Source organism: Lolium rigidum, chromosome 5 (assembly GCF_022539505.1).
Source record: "Lolium rigidum isolate FL_2022 chromosome 5, APGP_CSIRO_Lrig_0.1, whole genome shotgun sequence".
NCBI classification, from domain to species: domain Eukaryota; kingdom Viridiplantae; phylum Streptophyta; class Magnoliopsida; order Poales; family Poaceae; genus Lolium; species Lolium rigidum.
This window is the reverse complement of record NC_061512.1, coordinates 168,358,166-168,366,696: the sequence shown is the minus strand read 5'-3', so window position 1 is coordinate 168,366,696 and position 8,531 is coordinate 168,358,166. Positions and strand designations below refer to the sequence as shown.

Genomic DNA, 8,531 nt, shown 5'->3' with positions numbered 1-8,531 from the left:
TCTGATTATGACACCCTAATCCTTCTGCGATCATGATGAAATTGACTTCAGTTTATAGCACGTCGATAAAATTCGTTGGGAGAAGAGACGTTGTACAGCAGACGGCTTGGATACCTGGGAATATACGCAAAAGATCCATCTTGGCTGGTGGCGTTCAAGCAGTTCGGAGTTTGACAAGTGATGACAGAAGAGACGAGCGCTTTATCGATTTAGAATCACAACATGGGCTTGGAAGTTTCACTGATACCAAATTTTTCCGGCCATTTTGTACTAAAGTTAGTAAGGTGGAAGAGACGACATCCAAGATTTCTAGTGTTTCTCTTGCATTAATGCCGGGTGTCCAATCAGTTCATCTGTTCATGTTGGCTGTTCAGGGAACAATGTGTCTCTAAAACAAAGTTTTGAGCCCAAGTGTCTCTAGAACGGAGGGAGTAGTATTCTATATGCGACATATGCTGGATATGATTAGTGGATCAACTTTGGCGCCCTTTTTATAGACGCAACTCGACAGATTAATGGTGCTGAAATGGGATCGGTTGACTTGAGATTCTCTCCCCAAAGGTGCAATGACATTTTGTCTGCACGATGCATTGCAATTTACAAATGAAAATTTAGGAAGTGGCCAAGTGTATAGTAAACTGGTTGCTGTATTGCAGTCGTGTTTTTTTTTAGAGTCAGCACTTTATATCTTTATCCATTTACAAGTCTTAGCATCAGCGTGGCAGTTTCGCTGATACGAAAATCTTCAGGCCAAACTAAAAGTTCATGCATTTATAATCGCATCTTCTGCCAGACCGATACAAAAATCTTACGGCCAAACAAAAAGGTTCTTTGCAGATTGAGTACAAGAGGTAAAAGAGATGCCATCCAATGTTGACGACAGTTGAACTAGTAGTAGTTCTATCTCACAGGTAGAATATATATGGAGTTACAGAGCACTGATCGCTGCTAGTCTATAGTAATCTATACAACATGCTGATGCAGATTGGCGAAACAAATTTGGCACCCTTTCTTATGGACGTTGCTAGATTGAGGCTTGGAGCTGAAATGGCATATTTGATTTGAGATTCTCTTTACAAAAGTTGCATCGGCACTTGGATCTACTTGCATTTGAGAAATATATTAACTTCAAATACAGCCGTACTCATGAGTGATCTTATCGGCCTCAGGCTGGCTTCATGAAATGAAATGCTACTACGATTAGCTTCAATTCAGCTGGTTCAGGGGGTGAGGAATTTCGTTGGAATCTTACCAAAAATGGTAAATTCTCCGTTAGTTCTATGTATAAAGCCTTAATCATACCTAGTCAACCGGTTGTTAATAACAAATCTATCTGAAAGATGATGATATCTCTGAATACAAAAGTCTTTGCATGGTATCTTCGTCGGGGTGTGGTTCTCACTAAAGATAACATTTTCAAACGTAATTGGCATGGTTGTACTAAATGTGTTTTTTTTCATGAACAAGAGACAATAAAACATCTTTTCTTCAGTTGTCGAGTTGCTAGGTTCATATGGTCAATCATTTAGATATGTTCTACCTTATATCCTCCCCGTAGCGTTGCAAATATTTTCGGCAGTTGGCTAAACGGGGTTGACACTAGGTATAAAACGCTTATCAGAATGAGTGCAATTGCTGTTATATGGTCGCTTTGACTATGTAGAAATGAAAAGGGTTTTAATGAAAAAAATTTCTTCTCTTTACCGCGCTACGGCTTTGCTCTGTTCATGGTCGCCACTCCAGTGTTTGAAGGATCGAGACCTCGGTACGGACGTGTCTACACACGATTGGAGAACACGGCGAACGAGCTTATTCCCTAACATGGATGGCAGTATAATAGGCGTCTTCAGGCTTTTTGGATTGTGCCGGTTTCTCTAGCATTTATCTTTTTTCGACTGTGAACCTTTTTGTTTGATCATTTTAATACTTTGAACGGCTGTGTGCATCTTAGTTATACAGAGACTAGGTGTAATGCTTAAATCTTTTGAGTAATGAAGTACCCTTTATCGAAAAAAAAATACAGCCGTACTTTTCCTTGCGGGTCCCGGCTCCTCTCTTCATATTAGATGGTGAGTTTTTTTTTTACAATCAATACCACATATATTCACAGCAACAAATAGTACATGGTAGAGATACATGAACTGACTCCAACAATTACAAAATAAAGTCTAAAAGATAGTAACAAATCTTCGAGGTCTTCAATTTCTTTCTTCTTCCAGAACACAATCTTATACTCTTCTGAAGGCAACCAAAGATAGATAACGAACCATAGACCTGTAGATACCGATAAAAGTTCTCCCATAATTTTTTGAGCTGCAATACCAAGGCAGCGTGCACGCACGCAACCATTAAAGCAGTCATACAACATCGGTAAGAGTACCAACACTAGTATGTCAGGGAATAATAACCAACTAGCTTTGTCGTCGTCAATGGAGAGCCGAGAGTACGAATCACCATCGTCGAGGATGTAGCAGCCGGGACAAAAACTGCGAGGATAATCCTCCTCGCGGCAACAACGATAAAAGATCCAAAATCGATCTGGCGAAGCAAGATCCGAAGGCCCATACCTAAAAAATTATAATTGTTCAACACCACCATTGACGTCGGGATGAAGATCTCATCGCCGAACGAAAGGCCGAAGATCACTTATTGCAGACGATGCCATCTCCATTGAGGGGAAACCAACAAGAAGGCGGCTACCAAAATCCTAACATAATCTAATAAAAACAATACTTTTATTCGAAACTCCACGCATAGATCAGGTTCCCCACTCCTCCCGACGCCGGCGAAGCCAACCGAAGGAGGGGGAACCAATCTATGGAGGAGGATGAACTGGAGGCGGCTAGGGTTGAGGCGGCGGCTTAGAGGAGAGACGGGAAAAAACCATGTTATACTCATATTAGATGGTGAGTTTAGTTCAGCCGCAACTCTCATCTTTATCTTTACTATTACTAGTTGAATGCCCGTGCGTTGTCACGGCTCCTTAAATTCTTTGTGGTAGGTGGTAGCTATCCATGAAGGATGCCTCTTCATGCGACATTCTTCCATTAAGTCAACCAAGAGAACATTCTCAACATATATTTTTGATCAATTAAAACCATGCATTAATTGTAGGACATCTAGTAGAAACCATGTCATTGTTGTCAAGTATTTTATTCTCCATCACGCTTCTTATTTTCACGCTCATTGTTCTACTCTCTCAGAGCATCTCCAGTTGCGTCCCCCAAACCATCCCCCAAACGGCGCCGGATTGAGCGTTTGGGAGACGTGTTTCGTTCGTGCCGCGTTTGGGGGACGTCGCTCCCAAGCCGTGTTCCCCAAACGTTGCTCCCAAACATTAAAACTAATTTTAATAGATAGAAAAAACTCTTTACTAATATTCAAATCGGTGCAACATAAACAAATTACATATAAAACTTTGAAAAACCATAATTAAATTACATATAAATTATGTTAAACTACTTCTTCTTCTTCTTCTTTGATGATGGCCCCGCCTTGTCGTCGTCATCACGGTGGCGCTTCCTGCTCGTCACCTCTTCCGAAGAGACGGTGTCGGCCGACGCGTCGGAGGAACTTGTCTCCTCCTCGTCGTCGCCAGTGCTCGCCGGCTGCGCCTTCGCCTTGGCCTTGGCCTTCGCTTTCGCGTCCGCCTCCGCCTTCGCACGGGCCGCCTCCTCCTCTGACCCTTCCTCCTCCGCGTCCTCCTCCACGGCCTGCCATTCCTCGGCGCTGTCAACTGGCGGCGGGGAATCAGCTGGGCGTCCCGCTGTCCCACCAATGGCGCCATCCTGGAGGCTTGCCCTCGCTGGAGGTATCGGATGGAAGCTCAGAGATGTAGCTCATCGTCGTGGGGAGAAGCTTGGATGAATGGCGGCCAGTTGAAGATCAAAAAGCGCCTACGTACGGGTCTTATTGAGAGCGGATGAACGGCGGCGCAGAACTCGAAGAGAGCGGCGGTTGCTCTTCCGAGGTGTCCGCGCTCCATTTCGGCGGTTGGCGCGTCGGTCGACGCGGTTGCCAATGCGACGGTTCCGCTTCCCGGCAACTGCACCGTCGCTACGTAGGCGGCGGTTGTGCGTCCGAGCCGTTGACGCATCGGGCCCGCGCCTCCTCGCCTCTCATTTCGTTGTGTCCGGCGTGCCCGGAGCATCCCCTGTGTAGCGGAGACGGGCTTGGGGCGCCGGACAATAATGCCTTTGGGGCGCGCGGCTGGGAACATTTTTTTATCCGACGCGCCCCAAATCGTTTTGGGGGACGCGACTGGAGATGCTCTCATTCCTTTCTTCACATATGTTTTTGACTCTCCACGGATGATACCTTATAATAGAATCCACATCTCCATCACATGCCATCTTGCCAGCTTGAACCCTTGTGTGAGCCAACCCTCCAAGTCCAAGGGACACACGGAACCCCACATGGCATAAGGTCAATACCTAGGGCTTCCCTCACCAGTAGACATTTTTTACACATAATGACACAAAGCAAAAGTTAAGGAAATACAACAAGTTCCTGATGGAGAAATCCAAACGAGGCTACATCATATGAAGTACATAATATGGGCATCGAGATTTTTTATAGAACATGTGGAAAACGGTGAAGTTCATGAAGCCTTACCCTCGATGGATTAGATGATAACTACTAATCAGACCCCTTGCAGTAACAGGACTTCTCCTTCCTAACAACCAAGAATTTCGATCCCGCTTTTTTTGGCGACCACCACAGATCGGTTGCTATCTTCTTTCTGAAGCGTATCTTCTCAACCTCTACCCCACGAGAAGATATCTGCATTTTTCACCATCCAAACATATCACTCATATGTCAGGTCACCTACCTTTGGCTTCTACATTGCTGTACTCCGGTGTGGGTCTACTCCACTTCACATTGATCAGGAATTGCAGGCCTGCAGCAAAAATATGCATCTTCTCACAATTAAGTAATGATGATTAGTAAACAACCATGTCATGCTTGCCGCTATCAAAATGGAATACAGATGGACCTAATGAAGGAAACTGGAGAACGTCAACAAAGGAAAAGTTTTAAATACCACGATTTTGCATCACAAAGTTATTCTCCAGACTCCATGTCAAATAGTCATCTATAACTGATAATTCACACACTAACATGTTTTCGTGACAGGTCCAGTTGGGTTATGTTTGTGGGTTTGTCCTTTCTTGATTGCATTCTATACAGAAATGGTCTTAGATGCACCCTATAATCACTTGCGTTGTACATAGTTAGTTGTCATGCTTGTCCATGTATGGAGAACATCATTGTTCTTCCTTACAAGGTGTTGACAATAATTCCTTGAAAGAGTAGTGCCCATGTTATTTACAACTCAAGCCATATGTTCCAAATATGGAGCAGCAGGACATGCAGTGGTACTAAATTGCCACTATGCCAATTTGTCATTACAAATAGTTCAAAGGGCAAACAACAGCTAAAAAGAATATCTTATAATCTAAACCTAATATTTGTATCTGTTACAAATCCTTTCATCATCCCCACCAGATCACGGTGTATCGTTTTACTACATCTTTCCATTCCTGTTGTTTTCCATTACTTTTAATCTTAAATTGACATATCGGAAGAACTACACCAGGTAAGCAGAGTATTCTTTTTTGGGAAAGATTCCAAGTCCTCTGTACTGCCCAGTTGCACATTTAAAGGTTAATTTGATAGGCTACTGTAGGCACCGCTGAAAACTTATACATTACACCCCTGATTGGCCTCATCGCATATTTATGATTGCATATCACGCATGTTGGCAGTCCATACAGTTCAACTGTTTCTGGTGGGAGGACAAAGATAGAAAATCAATTATGAGAAGTGGAATTGAACTAATCGAAGAAAGGTTAACTGCAAACTCAAACTAACCTCAAGTATAGATTGTTAATTGGAATAATTGAGCATAACACAAATTGTACCATTATACAGCGAGGAAGATGCATGCTTTTCCAGTTTCAGTGTAAACTTTCCTTGTATTTATAAACTTGTTCTGGCTTAAGACATCATTAGTGATCAGTGCCTAGTATATTGAATCTTAAGATATGGGAATATGTATTCCATAGAAAAAACTATTAATATGCATCACCACGGGAAGTTACCAAGCTGTAATATCATCACTGTCATCTGTACGTGACATACTTAATAGATTGAACAACCTATTCACTTGAATCCTTGAAAATGAACCTAAGCGCATGAAAGAGTCAAGCCATCTTAGTTGGCATTCATGTATATCATCAAGTTAGAACCAAGGGGATTAAAGTAGAGGAATACAGTAAATCAAACCAGAAAGTTCTGAGGGGCAAAACTTTCTTTGCTACTGGAGCACCAGAGCCATCCCAGATCGTGGGCTTCGGTCACATGCGACGAGGAGATGATTGAATCCATCCGGATCTAGACGCTCGATCCTTCCTTCCTAGTCCCGACATAGAAATTCTTCAGTGTTGGTGGCGGGGCTCCCCGTCTCCAGCTCGGAGCAAGACGATACGGTAGTGGCTCAGGCCCCCCGACATGGGGGGCTCCCTTAGATCCATGAGGCCAGGGACCAACCTCTGACATATGAGGACACGCAGGTACCTCCATCCTACAACTCACCATGCAAGAATCTCTAAAGAGATATATGTATATATCTGAAACAAATGATATTTTCACTATACAAAGCACCGGTTTACAGGTTTCTTTGCTAGAAAAATTGTGTATTGACATTGGATGATTATAATCTGGTTAGAGTATGCAGCTAGCACAAAGCAACGAAAGTGAACTAACTACGACTTGGGCATCAAAAGTCCTCTCTTTAGTTTATGTGTGAACTATTGGATATTTACACTAAACATTGAACAGCGTCGAGAAAAGAGCAGAGGTCAGCGGAATGAATCACAGCAAGAGTAGGCTGAATTAAGAGGTTTAATACAATGTTGTGTTAGAAGTAAATACTATGTATCTAAAGTATTTATACTTAGGAAGCAAATATCAAAACCAAGTACGTTGTAGTATGTACCTTAAACTACATTGACATTAAATAAGCTACACTGGGACTATTCCCTTGTCGGCTCAGTTTCTGCATTGGCTGAAGATAAATAAAGGACCAAGACTGAGAGATTCTGCACAATCAGAAAGGTAGATCGAGTCAATTATCATGACATAAGTTTTTTTACCGCAAAAACAGGTTGCTTTGCACGATTATTATTTCACAAGAACAATAACAATCAATTCAATTATCAAACATATGCTTAAAGACCGAGAAACAAAAACAAGCAAGTGTGGATAAACATTTCTACTTTTCGGTATCTTGTCCATATTGAAGAGTTGCATTGAAGAATTTGCATATTCGAGCATACTTTGTCAACCCCTCATTTTATCTCGTAACAAGGAAGCAAGCTATCTGAGAAAAGAGCTTAAGATGTTGGCATGCTAAAAGTTACAAGATCTTAAATAATTTCAGACCACAAGGGGAAGCACAGCGTCCACCTTCGGCACTGTCCGCACCGAGCATGGATTGCCAGCAGTGGTGGCAGATCCCGCAATGGACTCGACGCCTCCAACATCAGGCTGTGCCTCTGGCAGTGGAACCTATTACTGACAAATAACTGAAAATAGCATTATTGTGCAGTTTGCTAGAGGTGTATGTACCAGCAATCACCCAGTTCAGATATCAACAAATGACATGTTTGATTCAATCAAGTGTCAAGTGTACTCCATACTTTGTACAATCATTTGTACTTTAAATAACAACGCAATCACCAAACACAAAAAAGAACCACCACGAATCTATGGGTACTAATCATATCACTTACTGGTGGTGGAAGGCATACCAAACCAGCAATTATAAATATGCAAATACCATGGCTTAGTTAAAAGAAAGAGAAAAGAGGGAATTCATCAAACTTGCCTGTTGTCTGGATCTCACGATGCAGAGGTCAAACTTGCCAGTAGTGTGGATCTCACGATGCCAAGGTGCAGTCGAAAGCCAGTTCACCATGTCTCTTCGGCCCGGATCTTGCAGCAAACTGATGGATGTGGGATCCTTCCTCTAGTCCAGGGCGGAGCTTACCGGACTCATCGTCCTAGGCAGGGTAGGGGCAAAGGTTGCGAACCAGATCATGTTGTCCAGCGGCGTCCGGGTACATGGGCATAGGCGGATCGTTGTGGCGCAGATGCTCAATCCTGCTATCGACGACTGCGGAGGACGAGGTGGTCCAGCTGGTGCCGAACCCGGCGCAGGCCAAGGCAACATAGAATTTGTCAGGGTAGGTGATGGCAAAGCTCACCAGTCTCCAAGATCCTAGATCTCTTCCTCCCTAGAGACCTCCCGCCGACCGTCGCCACCACTAATTCAAGGCGGGGAGCAGTTAGGGTTTGCAACTGGGCGGCTCCACCCCTTCCTCAACTCCGAGGGGATGGCAGGTGGCCGCGGAATGGCGGCACAACAGTCGGGCAATGGAGGTTCGAGCAGGGATTGGGAGGGATTTTCTTGTTCCAGGCGTGAGTGAGTTGTTCAGATAAAAAAGCGGCTGATATTTTCGCTTCTC

At 43.5% G+C, this 8,531-nt stretch overlaps 1 long non-coding RNA gene across 1 annotated transcript; it reads right to left on the bottom strand.

The window, feature by feature from the left end:
• Positions 1-5,304: 5,304 nt before the first annotated feature.
• Positions 5,305-8,531, bottom strand: LOC124654063. Its single transcript, XR_006988185.1, has 2 exons — positions 7,471-8,531; positions 5,305-7,103 (listed from the first exon to the last, which is right to left on the bottom strand). It is a non-coding gene; the product is annotated as an uncharacterized LOC124654063 (long non-coding RNA).